At 41.8% G+C, this 16,308-nt stretch overlaps 1 protein-coding gene and 1 non-coding gene across 2 annotated transcripts in view; one reads left to right on the top strand and one right to left on the bottom strand.

Annotated features, from left to right (window-relative positions):
- The window catches only part of Sesn (Sestrin), a 193,984-nt gene that overhangs the window by 139,608 nt on the left and 38,068 nt on the right, over positions 1–16,308 (top strand). The gene's annotated exons all lie outside the window — the stretch shown is intronic.
- Trnaa-agc (transfer RNA alanine (anticodon AGC)) lies at positions 10,550–10,622 on the bottom strand. The gene has a single exon. It is a non-coding gene; the product is annotated as a tRNA-Ala (tRNA).

The following is a 16,308-nucleotide window of genomic DNA, read 5'->3' as shown; positions in this document are numbered from 1 at the left end:
GACCGTAAGTTCTCGCGCGGAAAATTTGACAATAAATTACCGCCGCTTTTTAGTTTTCACCAGGAGCACGCGAAGGAACGCCGCGTTTCGAGATCTCTCTCTCTCTCTCTCTCTCTCTCTCTCTCTCTCTCTCTCTCTCTCTCTCTCTCCCTCCGTTGCGTCGCGTAGAAAGCATGCCTAGATTCTCGCGAAAACTCATCGCCGCCGGTGAAAGTTTTCAGAAGGATTGTAGTCTGACAGGCGCGAATCTGGGACACCCGGTATATCTGGTCGGAACGTATTAATCACCGCCCCGTAATCGTGCAACGGTCACGCCGGGGATCAGAAGCCGAAACTACTTGTCCTTTCGTCGTCCACCGGCACGTGGATACAATTGCCTGGTGATTTTATTGCATCCTCGGTAAGGCCTGGCCACGTACAAGACCGGTTTCTCAAAGTGACTTTAACGCCTCGCATAATCTGGGATCACGGCTACTGACTCGAGCCTCGCAGAAAAATTCGCTGGCTGGTGTCGCTTAACCGCGACGCGATCGTTACGCGCTACAGCAATCTCGCTGTAACAACGAAACGAAAAATTTTGCCGCCGAAATGTCGCTCGATACCTTCGACGCAATCGCGGCGTTTTTCCGATTACAATGAGTTCACACACCGCATAATAGATCCACGATAAAATAGAGCCTTGTGGAACTCAAATATCTCGGTTCGGATAGTAGAGGTTCTACTAAATCGCGGATTACACAAGCACACGAGCACCGAATTAGGTCGTGTTGGGTATCATTTTAATCAGAAAAGAGTCGCCTATACGGCTGTGAAAGTTTCGTCAAGATACAATGAAAAACAACGAAGTTATGTTAGCTTTTTTATTGTTACTACATACCACAACTCCCAGGAATCGAACTTCTAGGTCTCTGAAATGATGTAATCAGGTAGGGCTGGGTTAGTAGGGATCAATTTTCCACAAGTATCATCAATGTACATCTTTTTCGCATGTATCGAAGCATATTGTTGTCCTTGAACATCTCTCGTGACAGCATTCAGCGTTCTAGAAGCCATCACGCACGATCCACCGATTTTCTCGGTCTGTCTGTCAGCGAAGTTTTTTTCTGATGGGTTAGGGGGTCAGAAAGGAGAAATCGATGGACGGTGTCCTGCTGGGCAAGGGGCGAGGGACCTTCGAAGGGTTTGTGGAAAAATACCCTTGACGAAAGAGCGTGGACCCAACGATTTGAATGCTGACGAAGGGACAGAGTTTGAGGGTTCTTTTTTTCTTTCTTTTGGCGAGGACACCGAACATCTTGGCAGATCTTTGGTGTTATTCTGAACGAGAGAGATCGGCGGTCCGATGGCTGGAGGTTTCTGGTGTTACACGGCCAGGCCATGATAATGTTGTTATTTTTGCATCGAGCGCGAGCTCGGTGTCTCGCTTAATGGGCTGCTGTCGCAGTGAGATGATTAATCGGCGCTATTTCGAAGCGACGGCGTTGCTCACACTTGTAATTGTCTCGGAATTGTTGGACATAAGGGAAATATTGGTCCGATTGCAAGGCACAATCGGCAACGTACGCATGACATATAAATATTAATTTTTAACACGTGTCGAGCGCTTCAGAAACTCAACTGCACCATTATTATCAACAATATTCGTTCCCCTGCAAGTTGGGATCGTTAACTTTCCGAGGCAACGTTGCAATACGTGCTTCGGCAGATGCTCCTTCGAAATTCGATAGAATTCGCAGTAATGATTTCATATTCAATGATGAATACGACAATGATGACGCGCTCGAGCGTGCAAGTTTCCGCGGCGGCAAACAGCAGGTAACAAATTGTCGATCAACTTTGTTGTGACGTGTAGCAACCACGTGACCCTCGTGCTAAGCCGGCAGGAGAAGGATAGAAAAATCAAAAGACTACATTTCAATTTGAATCGCTCGTCCCCCCTCCCCTCCCTCTCCCCTCCCTCTCCCCGCTCTCACTCCGCAACAATGGACCGCTCTTCGAGTGCTCCGGAGAAGAGTGGGAAATCAAGGGGGAATAATCACCCTAACAGCGAATATGGGTCACGATAGAAGCGTCGGATAAGCTGCATGCTGAACGAACATGTTCACGGAGAATGCAGTTGCATTGCCTAGATTTCTTTGCAGTTGTAAAACAAGCTCTCGCACGAAAACGCATTCCTCAGAATTTTTGTCGCTTGATCGAACTATAACTCGGTTGTCGATGAAAGTAGAAAACAATTCCACAGGAACGTTTTGTACAACTTTCCAACCTGCATAGTGCTGCAATGGTGATTTTTGCGAAAATGCATCGGTGCAGTCGTAAAATGCTTCGTAACCTCAGCGTTGAAAGATTTAAAAAATTTATCGTGTATGATGTAGGAAAAGGAAAAATATTTCGGAACGTATTGAGTTCTTCAGGATCGCATCCTAATACTTTTTTGTTCACTCTTAATTTGCTGTTTTTTCTACTATTTTTTTATTCCTCCTACTTCTCCATTTTAATCGATTTATACAGATTAAAAGAATTAATGCATACGAAGAAAATCCTATAATTTAAAGGACGAGTGCAATTGAATTTTGATACTGCACCGATGCAGTTCCGTAAAATGCTGCATTACAGGATAATAGAGCTTATTATACCATGCAAAACGTTACTATGCCATATTTCTGTATCTTCGATAATAACCGAGATATATCACGATACAGTGAATCTTCTCGATCACAGTCTACATTTTTCTTGTTTCTCTTATTTCCCTCGTTGTTTACACTTTCCCTTATCAGACAAAGTAGAGGAGTGGGGGAGGGGGTTGCATAATGTTCTCCTAGCCTAAACAGTCTCACAATTAAAGCAGTTATGTAAATATTATGGAAATATCGTACACAGAGAAGAAAGATTGAAGTTTAGCTGGAACCCGCAAGTTTTGTAACGTATCAGACAGTTTATTTACTGAAGGGTGCTCGATTCGATGATCGTCAGAGGCTCACGATCATTATCCATCTCATGCAACCCCGTAAAAATGCACAATTATGGCCGATTCAGTCTATCTACAATCTTGTATAGTCTATTTACAGCTGCTGACGAAACTCGCTTCCGTGTTGCATCAGGCGACCGATAACCGGCTTTGTTGTTTACCGATCGCCGATTATTATGCTTGTGTTTCTCTCTTTCCCCCGATCTTCCCTCCCTTCCCGGCCCCGTGAGCCACAGAGTCAAATCTCTCTTGTGAAAACACTGATACCCTCGATTACTAGCCGAAGAACCCCGCCATCTTCCGTTGATTAGGCCACAGAAATCACGAAATTCATTCGATTTTTTTAACAACTCAAACGTTTCCCTGTCGTGCAAAGTGCAACGCCAATATCATCTACTGTTCACCAAAGCACAAAAAGTTGTACGTGTAAGAGTCGAAAGGATCATTCCTCCAGGTAATTTGTTCATGAAATTTCAAGGTGATCGATACTTTTTTATACGACACCCTGTACGTTCTCTTCGACAGTCTTGTAGAGCACGAAAAGACGAATCCAACGACTACCATGAACGTACCATTATGATCATTCAATCTCGAGATATTCGTATCTGAATAGCGAAGTATGGTTAGGGTGATGATCAAATATCTTAACTTTCAGACTGAATATCTCGAGACTGGATGATCACAATGGTATGGTCATGGTACTCGTTGGATTCGTTTTTTCACGCTCTATAACAATATCGAAGAAAATATACAGGGTGTCGTGTAAAAAAATAGTTAACATTCATAGTAGCTAAAATATTTGTTCGATTTCAGTAATTTCTTCATTGCTGACGTCCTTACTAATTCGGTTAGATGGACAGAAAAATCAGCACATGTTTGAAAAATTGTAAGAGTTGTGTAATAATAAATATTCTCACCAGTGAGAACTGATTGAATGACGAACGATTTACAACTGAGGGCCTAATGCTGCCAAACGCTTATCGTATTAGGCAACCAACGGGCGCGTTTAACGAACCCGAAATCTGTGAGTTATAATCCGTTGTCCCTGCCATAAATAACGTGTGTTCGCAGTCGTTCAGTCAGTCAATTTCTCTTTTCGGGGACCATAAAGGCCAGCCGTAGACCGGCTGTGTTCCTTTCCAACCGAAGTATTATTACTCATGAGCCCGCGCAATTTCGGCAGGACCTTCGTCAGGGTCCTTTTATTATGCCGTTGACACATGGCCCACAATCTCGCACCCTTTCGTCGCTCCTAACTTTTGGACGAAGCCGAGACGTGTTTAGAATTGTTGTAGGGACTATGGTCTCTGTTTACGAGCAACCCGAAACCCGCTTTCATCGTCGTGTATCGATTTATCGAGGAATTTGTACGAGCGATTGTGCCTCGCGTCGATTATTACCTTTCAATTTTTCTGTCCCGGCTCGATTTACAAAAATTGACATAATGATACTTCGAGGGTGCAGAGAATCTGAAAAGATCCAAAAAGGAACACATTTAATTGGATTTTTATCTTTGAAAATCATATATATATAGAACATAAAAATTGATTTTCAAAGATAAAAATCCAATTAAATGTGTTCCTTTTTGGATCTTTTCAGATTCTCTGCACCCTCGAAGTATCATTATGTCAATTTTATATGTTTGATATATATATGTTTTAACAAACTGCTGCGTTCTTATCTCAATTTGGAAGGTTCTGAGATGTTACTAAAATTTTTTCAGATTTTTTAAAACACTTATAGCTACTGAAAAATTTTGAGGAGAAAGGGGTATTTTAATTATTTAAATAATATGTTTGGATTTGTTCGGGTAACAAATAATTTACTTCTCTTTGAAATTTGACCTCCCAAATGACAAATAAAACATTACACGAGCATTTAACTAAAAATTGATTTTACTTTGTTTAATACCGATGGGGGTTGAACGTGGAACGTTCGAAAGTTGAATCGTTCCCACGAACGTCGACGAATAAAATTCATCAAATTACATCGTATCATCTAGTGATCAGTCCATGGTGTTCCCCATCGTTCCTGTTCCTTTTGTCGGCCGAGACACCCTTAAACCGAGCGACTTTTATGCGGCAGTAAATTAAGGAGAGCTTTCGCTGGAAACGCCGTGAAACTGCGCGACGGTGGCGAAAAAGTTGCCGGCCCGGAGGCATAAACTTCGAGATATATTTTCGTAATGTCCTTTTACCCCTGCGCCGAAACTGTTCCTCTCGGTGGATACGATCTACGATCCACGGGCGGATCGAGCGGGGAACGAGCGCGTGACGATCTTTTACGATCCAGGCATAAAACTGTGTCAAACAATGTATCGCGTCCCTCCGCTCATTTTCCTGCGATCGTAACGCACCGAGACCGAACGATCGCTTTATCTCCCTTTTCCCTTTGTTCCCTGGAAAAGGGCGGGCCCCGAAGAACGTCATTAGCCGATACAGTTCGCCGCACTCATGCTCGTAAATCGGAAAAACTACGAAAAGTATAACCGGCGTTTATGTCGAAAAATCGGCCGTCCCAAATCGGTGCATTTTTCATTTTTACTGTTTTGCAAGTGCCCATAGATCGCAACGATGAAGAAACTAATGAAATTTAATAAATATTTCGGTTACTATGAAGGTACAACTATTTTTTTGTACGACACCCTATATATTTTCTTCGGGATTGTTATAGAACGCGAAAAGACGAATCCAACGACTACCATGACCATACCGTTACGATCATCCAATCTCGAGATATTCAGTCTGAAAGTTAAGATATTTGATCATTACCGTAACCATACTTTACCTTTTACACTCGAATATCTCGAGATTGAATTATCGTAATGGTACGTTCATAGTACTCGTTCAACTCGTCTTTTCATGCTCTACAAGAGCATCTAAGAAAATATATAGGGTGTCGTATAAGAAAAGTACCGAGACTGATTTTTGTTACTTTCTAAATTCTGTGGACCTTGAAAATGAAGAAATTCGCTTTTGGAAATCGCCAGTCCCTTGCACGTGGCGGTTAGGTCTCCGGTAAAATGGCTTGTTACATAATTCCCATCGGAACACCAGCGAGTACACAAGATCGTTCAGTATAATCTGTTTACGAATATTGGCTGGGCCGTTTAATTGCCGTGCTTTCGCTTGATAACCACCGAAACACCTGATAACGAGGACGATTAAAACGGGGGAACCGTGAACCGCCGAGACGCGTTTGCCTAACGCAATTATTGTTATTGCAGTTCCATCTGTTTTCTCATCGAAGCGATTTCCTTCTTCCCTCCTTTCCTTTTGCCATGCCTCGCCGAAACTGAATCGCTGCCAACCAGATCGGTAAACAGAATATTTTTCGTGCGATCCACAAGGAACGCGACTGTGACTGATAACGCGACACCGAAATGATTCACTGTGTTCTATCTGATTGGTGGTGAGACTCTTTTATCCGGATCCCCGAGTGTAAATTTATCAAGGCTTTCTTTAAACATTGACTGAAGCACCGAACCTCGATAGCTGCATAACAAGTTCTTGGTGTATTTATGCATTATATGTAGAAATGGATGGGCTGAAAGGTCGCGTTACGTTTGAACAGAGAGATTGAAATTGAGACACTGTTGCGTCACTTGTGTCTGATCGACGTCATTTCATATGTTTATTATTGCAGCCTCAAGGTCAATGAACGTTTGATTTACAGTTATTTGTCTCAACTCGCTCCACCAGGAATAACATATTTATTTGACCAGACTTGATACTTAATTCATTTTTGTGTTTGAATTTGTGTGAGCGAATGTGGATTAACAATTGCAAAGAAAAGGAAACCTTTCAGCTTAAAAATTACCATACTTTCACATGAAGCGGTTTCAATTCGAATAAGGCATTCTTTTTTACATGCCCCTCTTCGAGGAACTGTAACTCCTATAATTTTAAGTATTTCGACTCCAAAAAATTATATTGTATAGTCCAAATGTGTTTTAGAAAACATGCATGCAAAAACCTCGATACAAAACAGCCGTATGATTTCATTACAAAAATTTCTGAACGAGGCCTACTAAATGACGCTTCTCTAGACGGTTCGGATAATCGAGGTTCCACTATATCGTGGATTACACGACTAGTTAGGGGTTAAATTGTGTCGTGCTTGGACTCATTTTAATCAGAAAAGTGTCGCGAATATGTTAGTAATAATTTCATAAAGCGATCAACTTTTGTTCGGATCTGCTGAATAAAAATGACAAAGCTTAATTACTGCTCCTAACAAATTCTCAAAAATCCTCATCCATAATTTTGTTTTCCTCCAATAAAAATCCTCCAATAATTTTGTTTAAACTTAATTTTAGAGGGATTTCAGTAATATTTGAATGTATCCACCACGACATTTGACAACTATTACAGATTTCGTCTTCGGGCGCGACCCCAGCCGTAAAAATGTATTTCTCCGGATCGAGATCGACTCGGGATCGATCGATCAAGCCGAGCAGAAAGTCTTTCGCGTAAACTGTGGCCCGGCAGCGGATTACCGCGAATCCCGTCGCATAATGTTTCACTCGAGGCTTTAGTCGGATTTCGGATAACGAGATTTTGAAGCGGGCGCGCGCGCGTTAACTCCGCCGCTCTCGCGACACGATAATGCCTAAGAAGTTGTTTGTAGAAGCTGTCGCGTTTCATTCAGCCTAACAGAGAGCTTTATTTCCCGGGCGTGATAATCGGGAAACGATTAGAGCCTGTCGGAAAGTCAGATCTCGTATCTGCGGGACCGCGATTGGACTTGGTAGCCGTCCAAGTCTGCGAGCACGTCCGTTCCTCGATGACGTGCATAAAACAACGTCGGATAACGGTCCTCGAAGTAGTATCGTGGCGAATCAAACGTTTTCGCGAAAAACTTGTATAGGTATTTGCGTACCACCTAGAGGAGCGACGTGGGCGAAATTATTATCGGTTACACAGAGCCGTTTCCACGTTTATCGCGACCGATCTGACGCAAACAACCGACGAATTTCGTAAACACTGATACCGGGGACGAACAAATACCATTCTTGCAACATTTTCTAGCCGAATCACTTCCGATTGCGCTCAGGAAATCCACGCGTCTCTGTTGCCCCTTCGCGATATCGATGTTTGCACGCTTATCGCCGCCGATTCGATCCTCTCTTTGTTACAGCCTGTTCGGCAGGACAATAGGATGTTGTACAGGCTGTCGGAGGTATCGTCTGAGCATTTATAGTACTCACCGTTGTGCGGAGACATTCCTGGGGATGAACGTTATACTTGTAGGAGTAGAAGCAATCTTTCCGAGAAGCAGTTCATGAAGATTTTTAAGATGATTAGTGTTTTTCTGTACGACACCCTATATATTTTCTTCGGCATTCTTGTAGAGCATGAAAAGACGAGTTCAACGAGTACCATGACCATACCATTATGATCATTCAATCTCGAGATATTCGTGTCTGAAAGATAATTGATCCTTAACCTAACCATACCTTACTTTTCAGACACGAATATTTCGAGATTGAATAATCATAATGGTATGTTTATGGTACTCGTTGAACTCGTCCTTTCATGCTCTACAAGGATATCGAGAGAATATTTAGGGTGTCGGGTAAAAAAATAGTTACCAATTTTTATATGAATTGTTTTTTCTTGGAAAAGAGTTGTAGAGCATTTCTTAGCATTCAACGAGTAGATATATAAAAGAAAATTGAAAACAATATGGAGGCTTTTGCATACATCTGGTACAATAAAAGTGTGTTTGGTTTACTTACTATTAATGGCAGTTTGGAAAATCGTGCACAGGATTAATTACGATCTAGCAAAGCATCGTTTAACCTCGACCGCTATCGTGTTATTGTCTCCCGACCAATAAGAAGCCCCGTGCATTTTCGTTTTCTATTGTTGATGCTCGGTCGTCAATAGAGTAGCAGATAATGTGGTCGCGTGTTCGCTGCCGCGATAATGCTCGATGTTTTCGTGAAACAAAATGGCCGATAGGATGCTGGGATGACACGGGTATTCGCACTTTATCAGTCACGCTTATTGTTATTGTACGATTCTGTCGCATGGAATCGCGAATTGGATCGATCGTCGTGCTCGGAATATCGATGATCGATCGAAACGATCGTTTACACATTCAATATTATCGATATAAAACTGTCTGGCTCTCTTAAATCAATTTGAAACTGTCGTGGACAATGGAGACTCCAGAAATCAGCGGTTCGGTTAATAGAGGTTCTACTAAACCGTGGATTAAACACTCAAATAAGCTTCGAATTGTATCGTGCTTGGGCTCATTTTAATCAGAAAAAAGTCACGAATATGCTGGCGAAAGTTTCATTAAAAAATAATTACAAACAAAGAAGTTCTCTTAATTTTCCTTTGGTTAGTACATGTTAGAGTTCTCGGCGATCGAGCTTCCGGGCTCGAAAAATGACTATACCTCGCAGTGGTGGGGATCAATTCCTCGCGAATATTGTGTACGCCTCTTTCACATATATCGAGGCGATACTGTACTCGTTTAGCGAACCGCTGGAGGGCCATTTTGGCCGTTTGGGCCACTTTATTGCTTTTCCCTTTTAGCCTCGCCTAAATTGCGTCAGGCGATATAGTGACCGGGAGCTATTATATTTCGGCCCGAAATTAGAACAACGGCGATACTGTGTATCGGTTCGGAACGTGTCGTTCCAGAAAATCTTTGTACCACGGGTGTGGGCCGTGATAATGCGAGCCGTGTCGTTCCCGGTTCTCGGTCCGCGAGCACTCGTCGCTTGGATCGATCGACAAACAATGCCCGTATCGCAGCCTTTCGATTCGACTTTGGTTCAACAACGAAGGAACAGCCCAATGTCACATGACCAACGCCGGTGATAGCCGCGTGGTTATCGTCCTTATTGACAACGAATTTTAGACGATCTAATCGGAGACGCGTGGACGCTTCTAGACAAACTGCCACAGAATCGGTCAGTGTACTATTTCAACCAAAACTGTAACTTCCAAACAATTCAAACAATAATTTAACCAAATCCAGGGGCAGAAACATTAACAAACTTGCCCTAACTGAACCCCCCAAACCGATAAATTCACATTAACTTTGTTAAAAAATTATTCTGAATTTGTTAATTGGACAGGGATAGTCTATATACTTTATTACTGTTGCAGGTAGGAACGAAATTTCAGAAGGGGATTTTAACACTGTTTTTCAAGCTTTATTGTCTAGTAATTCGATAGAAATAATAATAAATGGAAACTTTTCTACAATTATTATAATAAATTGTTCTAATATTTTTAATTTGGGATCATTGAGATTCTAGAGACGCACGCAACAGGAATTATTCAACACATTTGTTAAAATTTAGATAGACACATTCTTGTTACTTTTATAAACTATAGTTAATTAAGGATCTGAATATTTCTTGGCTGTACAGTCATTCTTTTGGACGAAGATTTCTACAATTTTTCAGGGCTAGAAAGAAAACATCGAACAAAAAATACCTTGCCCAGTGAGGAATATGAAAAAAAAAATTTGTTAAAAGTCAGTGATCTATGGAACGATGTAAAGACGTTAAAAACGTGTCGGTTTGTCATTAATTTTGTGGAAAAAAAAATCGATTGGAGGCGCCGGGTATCGATCCCGGTACCTCTCGCATGCTAAGCGAGCGCTCTACCATCTGAGCTACGCCCCCCGACGATGGAGACTGGAATTCCGCGAAACTTCGATAACACGTCCCAATTTCCTGACTATCGGGCATTTTTTTGACAGATTCGAAACCGCTAATTGACAGTCGGCGTCGATTAACGAACCGGTTGCATCCGACACGCCGCAAGAATCGAACTATTGTCCTTCGTGAAATTCGTTTATCGCCTCTCTCTCTCTCTCTCTCTCTCTCTCTCTCTCTCTCTCTCTCTCTTTCTTCGTATTACTCACTGTTGAATCATCGTCTATGTGTGTCAGATCGTTGCACCGAACGACTTGTTAAGCCGCGTCGGTTCTTGCAATCGTAGGGATCACGGTAATCATCGATCGAAAACGGTCTCGGTCTTTTTATTTCCCAATCAAGACTATTTCCGTAACATTTAATTTTCTAACCGGTTTCCACGACTTTTTCCACTTCTGTTGGGCCAGTATTGGATAACTGGACGTCTAATTGTTGCAAATATCTGTCCGTTTTATTGAAATTAATTACAGCGCCCTGATAAACACGGAATTCAGAGAATCTAGGTGTCGGTTCGGATAGTAGAGGTTCTAGTTTCTCGCGTATTAAACGAGCAAACGAGATCCGAATAGTATCGAGTTTGGTATCATTTTAAGCGGAAAAGTGTGACGAACGCACCGGTAAAAGTTTCATAAAGAAATAATTAATAACAAAAATGTTATGTCAATTTGTGTTGTTAGTAGTACGTGATGCATGAACTTGTCACGCGTCTTTCAAGCAGGAAAACGATACAAACTGACTGTAATATCTGGCAGGATGTGTTGTACTATTGAGCACGTAGTCGGACACTAACAATAAGATCAATAGATTCGCGTATTGGTCCGTCCTTTTCAACAATTCACTGGAAACCGTCGCGAAACAGACATTTAGTCACGCTTCTTGCACGTTGTATTTAGTGCCAAGGGTTAGAATTCGTTCCTCCTCTTCGTCTTTCTTTGTCCCGCAATTTTCGGCCCCACTTTGAACAGATAATGCCCGCGCGTATTGTTTCGAGCGTACTTACAAGGATGCGTCATTAGCGAAGGAATATAAAGATGATCCGGAACAACCGGAGGGGAAACTCGCGTGCGAGGAGATAACGTGCCGTGCGAGAAATAAAGTCGGTTAGTTGGCAGACTTGAGTCATACTTCGGACAAAGGTACTTTCGATCGGTCGAAATGCCTGTACACAGGTCGAACGGTGCAACAAGTGTGCGCGCGTAGGTCTCGGAACCGTGTGTCACCTACAAACACGATGCTTTTTATAGAAATCCTTTGTTTAGGATCTATCTGACCTGCGGCGTACAGAATTAGCTCTGGCAAAGACGACAATCAATTTTAAAAATCTTGCATTCGACCCTCTCATAGCACGGTTTCAATATAACACTGGACTCCGAGAACAAGATAAAGAAAACGTGTTTTCTCGTGTTATATAAACCTGTGATAAAAATCGCGATCGTATTTACTTCTGATAAAAATGAGCCTAGATTAGTGGCAAAACGTCAGAATTTTTTACAAAGCTGCACATGTATTATTTTCGGATTACTAAAATTATCTGAAAGAGAGATAAATGGTCGACAATATTTATTTGCCATTAATATCCGCGGTGTAGTTACGAATACAGCTTTTACTCGATATATGTCCAAAACACGGGTCTAGCCAGGGACATGTATCGGCCAGGAGATACAGTAAATTAATCACTGATAATACCTATAATGCTTTTTGGATTTTTCATACCCAAGGTCACACGAAGGTCATTGTATTACATGTCAGTGAAGAGGTCTTCACCCCTACTATTACATCGCGATAAAAAAAATATATGGTTCCATTAAAAAAAATTGATGACCTTGATATCTAGAAAAAAATGACCTTGAAGAAAGTTTTTTCCGAATCATTATATTGCCCCTTCGGTTAGGTTAATATTATTCTATAACGTTTTTTTTTTCTATTGTTAACACTAATCATATGGGTTATTGCAAATGGCTTCAACTATAAACTGGCAAAAAAAATTTTCAAAAAAATTATTTAACATTAAGTAATATGGACTAACCTGAAGCCCCTTTCCGTTACGCTCATTTTTTATTTATGGAGGAATACAAAAAATCCTTTGAATAGTTTCGATCTGGAACTAATCGTTTTGGCAAGTTATAATATTGATCTAGCTTTGTGCAAAATTTCATGAGATACTTCGACATGCTCTCGCCGCAATTTAAGTTTAAATATCAGCTTTCGGAATTTCCAAGAATGAATCGCGCGGAAGTCACGATTATTTGATGTTTCAGGTGAAATTTTTAAGGGATACATATCAGATAATAAAAAAAATGTGACATTCATACATATAAAAAAATATTTATATAACAATTTTTTATGTTAAATAAGCAAAGTTTTCGTTCACTGGACCACTGTCGCAAAAATGCAACAGGTATTTTTTGGTAGTGCTCCAATGAACGCTATAAAAATAATTTATGTAAGATAAAAAAAATTGTTATTAAATATTTTTTTATACATAAAAAATTAATAAATCATATGCAATTCACATTTTTCCTTATTATTTGGAAATATTCCTACAATATTTCACCTGGAACATCAAATAATCGTAACTTCCGCACGATTCAGTTTTGGAAATTCTGAAAGTTGACATTTAAACTTAAATTGCGACGAAAGGGTCTCGAAGGGTCTCATGATTTTTTGCACAAAGTTAGATCAATATTACACCTTGCCAAAACGATTAGTTTCAGACCAAAATCTATAAAAGTATTTGTTGTATGCTTCCATAAATAAAAAATGGTCAGAAAACAGAGATTTTCGATTAGCCCATATTACTTAATGTTAACAACTTTTTACAACATTTTTTTTGCCGAATAAGCGTTGTACCTGTGGCAATCTCTCCACAAATGTTCAAACAAATTCGTTGGATAGTTTCGTTTTTACAGATGTTTTGCCGCTTTTTGGCCATCTGGCACCACTGTGCGGCGCACAGTGGGCAATTTGGACGAAATCGGATTCAAAATCAAGGAACTATCGATAGGAATGAGGTAGAGCGATGAAATTTTTTTAAAATTAAAGCTGAAACTTTGTAGAATATGGGAAAAATAGGGAGATTATGGTACGAACGTTTTTTAACCTTGAGAAAATTCGTTAAACTTGCACAATTTCAAGAAAATTATGGTTTTTCCAATACCACGCGCGGAAAAAATTTCTTTTTAACATGCTATACATCATTTCCCATAGATTTTTTCACGCTGATTTCAAATCTGGTCTCAAAATTTGCCTACGACCTCAGGATTTTGCAAAAAATAGATTTTTGTGACAAAAACTAATGAAGTCATTTTTTCGTTGAAATGATTGGATGGTAATAATCTCTCTATTTTTCCCATATTCTACAAAGTTTCAGCTTTAATTTAAAAAAAGTTTCATCGCTCCACCTCATTTCTATCGAAAGTTCTTTGATTTTGAATCCGATTTCGTCCAAATTGCCCACTGTGCGGCGTGGCACTTCACGTGTTAACTGAGCTTGAACCTCCGACTCGAAAATCTTCTCCCAACCAATCCCGTCGAACATGGTTGCTGTCAAACGTTCGTGGAGCATCACAAAATTGCAGAGAACCCTCCCACGATCATTCCCTCCAGCACACGGAGTCGCTTTTCTGCAAAGGGAGAAAGCGTCCGTTTCCCCGCTTGTCTGCAACTTTACGAGCACTCTGAATGGCCAGCGCTGGTTCTCGGTCCGTCGAGCAACATTGTGCCGGTGACAAAGGGTCGACAGAGTTCGCAGGCGTCGAGCGGAACACGGATTCCGCGATTTACTTTGACGGACCCTCGGAAACCGTTCTCGGGTTCCGGTCGCGCGTTGGTTTTTCCCTATTATCGGTGGGATCGGGTGCCCTCGGCACGTGCACGTCGATCGCCCGCGATGACAGCCGTCGAACCAGCGAACGACGGCAGTGTCGGGATCGCTCGCTATAGCGATTTCGTGACCCCCTTTACTTCCCGTCCCGAGGAACGGACGTCGTTATCTTTCGCGCCGTGACGAGACGCGACGACTGTTCTCTGACTCACCCTTCGTGACTTAAGACACGTACTTATGCCATTTCTGTGCGCAACGTCGCGAAATTTATGCGAAATCGCGTCCACGTTATGTGCTGGGTGTCCCGACACGCTTGAGCCTATTTAATCACCGATTGATCACTGACAACGATAACGATACAGGAGGTATCGCTGGAAAGAGCAAACGAGACATTTTGATCTAGGACTAATCATTGACGTCGATTATGTTCTTCTAAATGGGGCCTTCTAAAAGAGATACGAACGATATTTGTGAAAAGTTTGGTCTAGTATAGCTGTCGAGGGACCTTGAAGCTCTGTTAATTGGGGTTAGATATATTTTTCACTTTTTTGTTTTTAATCATCTGTTTGCAAAACTTCCACTAGCGTATTCCTGGCGTTTTTCTGATTGAAATGGTACCAAACACGATACAATTTGAAGCATGCTTGCTTGCGTAATGCACGGTTCAATGGGACCTCCAGTATCCGAACACTCGAGAGGTTCTAGCTCGTTGTAAATTGAACGAGTAAATATGATACTGTGTCCTGTTTGGGATCGTTTTAATCAGAAAATCACCTTGGTAAAAGTCTCGCCAAGAAATAATTATTCACCACTACTGTACAGTACGCTCGAACTAATGAAATATCTTTTGTTTCAGGTAAGACAATTTCTTCAAATCCTTCTTTCAAATCCTTCATTCGAGACCGTTACGTCTAGGATGGGTAAGTCCAAAAGATAACAAATTTTCCGAAATCATTTGGCTAGGAAACGTACTACTTCCAAACAATAGATGAATAATATCTCGCCGATATTTGTTTATTCATTACCATTTTCTATATTTTGCTCTAACAATAGGAACTCAAGGAACAGTATCTACACACGATAAAAGATCACGAGGAGTCGCCCAATACTCGAATTCGTGCGAATATTCCGCCGGTAACGACGGTTCGGATAACAGAGGTTCCACTAGATCGTGAATCAAACCAACAAATGCGATCCGAACTGTGCCGTGTCTGGTATCGTTTCAACCGTCAAAATGTCGCCGGCAAGCCACTGCAACTTTCGCGAAAGAATAACTCGATACAACGAAGATTTTTCACTAAATTAACAATGTCTCGCCGACACTGGTCCGCAAATTCGAAAGAAGGTCGCTTCGTAGCTTTTCCCCGGTGCAGCCAATTCGTTTAGGGACTCCGAGTCAGGGTCGCGGGAGGATCCGAGAGTGTTTTCCTCAAGCCACGGCCTTGATCCGAGAGAAATAAAGGGAGGAAGACCGATTAGACGTCCGGCGGATCGCTCGGACACGGGGGCCGTCGATCGATCATTCCTCCTGCCTGCAACTTGTCCCCCGCGTGTACGTACACACATTCTTGTACCCAACTCTCATTTTTATCGACCGCTTCTCCCTTCCCGGGCCCGATCCCACTGACCGAAAGAGACCGATCGTGTGCAATCGCGTCGAACCGTTCGGGGCGAGGGAAGCGGGGACGATAAAGAGGGGTTGCGAGGGGCGGAGGGCCTGTTTTCGTAACTCTCCGGTTCCGAAAACTGGCGGAACGATGATTTCGCTGACCGTTGCGGCGCGTTGCGAGTAGAAACAGACCGGGGAAAAGAGAGAGAGAGGAAGAGAGA

Source organism: Halictus rubicundus, chromosome 14 (genome assembly GCF_050948215.1).
Source record: "Halictus rubicundus isolate RS-2024b chromosome 14, iyHalRubi1_principal, whole genome shotgun sequence".
NCBI lineage: Eukaryota > Metazoa > Arthropoda > Insecta > Hymenoptera > Halictidae > Halictus > Halictus rubicundus.
This window is presented reverse-complemented; position numbering and strand designations above follow the sequence as displayed.